Source organism: Chrysochloris asiatica, unplaced genomic scaffold (genome assembly GCF_000296735.1).
Source record: "Chrysochloris asiatica unplaced genomic scaffold, ChrAsi1.0 scaffold00095, whole genome shotgun sequence".
NCBI classification, from domain to species: domain Eukaryota; kingdom Metazoa; phylum Chordata; class Mammalia; order Afrosoricida; family Chrysochloridae; genus Chrysochloris; species Chrysochloris asiatica.
In genome coordinates, this window is record NW_006408613.1 from 8254342 (window position 1) to 8255981 (window position 1640).

The following is a 1640-nucleotide window of genomic DNA, read 5'->3' on the forward strand; positions in this document are numbered from 1 at the left end:
TGTCAAAAATGAAATGGAGGCACACCATGCTCTCCCACCAGACCCTCCTCTGCACATCCAACTGTTTGCACCCAACATCGCCACCATTCAGAAGTTGGTAGGAAGAGGTGCCTAGTAGACAGCAAAGGCATTGATGAGTACATGAAGGAAACAGGAGTGGGAGTGGCTCTGTGAACAACGTGTGTAATGGCCAACGTGTGTAATAACATCCCTACTGGTGGCAAAACCCTCAAAATAAAAACTGAAAGCACATTTGAAAACTGTACTGTTTTATAATAACCTGGGAGAAAAGTTTGAAGAAACTACATCTGATGGTAGACTATCTGCAACTTTACAGATGGTACATTGATTCAACACCAGGAGTGGTATAGAAAGGAAAGTACAATAACAAGAAAACTAGAAGATGGGAAATTAACTGGGCAATGTGTTATGAACAATGTCACTGGTAACTCAGACCTATGAAAAAGTAGAATAAAAATTCCATCTTTTCTTTGAATAGGAATTAGCCATAAGAATGAACAAGCTCAGTTCAATGAAAAAGTTTCCATACTTCTCTTTAATTATTTATTTATCATTTTTGTGTTCAAATATTTTTATCACAGACATTTCCATGCCACTGTTTCCAAGTTTTGGTTTAATTAGGATCATCTCTTTGGTTAGTAAATAAATATGTTTGTGTTTAAATAAATAAATAAATGGAACACAAAATTATCTATTTCCTAGGCATTAGTGGACTGAACCAAACTAGTATTGACCATTTTGAATCAGACAATCATATGCTTTAGTATTCCAGGAATGAAAAATTGAAGAGGAATGACATTGCATTAATTGTCAAAAAGAGCATTTCAAAATCTATTTTGAAGTGTAATGCCATCCATGATAGTATATAATATTAATATACCTACAAACAAACCAGTTAATATTCAAATTCACTGTTATTCAAATTATCACATCAAACACACAATGATGATGGATTTGAAGAATTCCATCAACTTCTTCAGTCTGAAAACGACCAAACACACAGCCAAGAAGCATAAATAAATACTGGTGATGCTAAGTTTGGAAACCTAGAGGAAATATCAGTAACTGGAAGATATGACCTTGGTGACAGAAATGATGCTGTCAAACAAATGATAGGATTTTGCAAGACCAGTGACTTATTTGTAGCAAATAACTTTTTTAAGCAACATAAAAGGCACATAAACCTCACCAGGAGAAATACACAGGAATCAGATTGACTACATCTATGGGGAAAGTCAATGGGAAAGGTTGATATCATCAGCCTAAACAAGGCCAAGTGCAGACTGTGGAACAGACTACCAAGTGCTCCATTGCAAATTCAGGTTGAAACTGAAGAAAATGAAAACACATCCACAAAACACAAAATATGTGCTTGAACATAGCCCAGCTGAATTTAGAAATCATTTCAAGAATTGATGTGATATATTAGACACTAATGACTAAAGACTCAAGGGGTTGCGGAATGACATCAAGAATATCATACATGGAAAGATGCTGCACTTGATGGCGGATAGGGTAGAGGTGCAGTGAAGTTCGCTGTCAGCAATACCACAGAATACCAGGTTAAGTGGGTTCACGGCAGAGATCCAAAACTCTGAACCACATAGCTAGGAATATTT

At 36.1% G+C, this 1640-nt stretch overlaps 1 protein-coding gene and 1 pseudogene across 1 annotated transcript in view; one reads left to right on the plus strand and one right to left on the minus strand.

Annotated features, from left to right (window-relative positions):
- CSMD1 (CUB and Sushi multiple domains 1) overlaps positions 1-1640 on the minus strand; it is a 2529117-nt gene that overhangs the window by 1189793 nt on the left and 1337684 nt on the right. The window lies entirely within an intron of this gene.
- LOC102819901 lies at positions 14-475 on the plus strand (annotated as a pseudogene).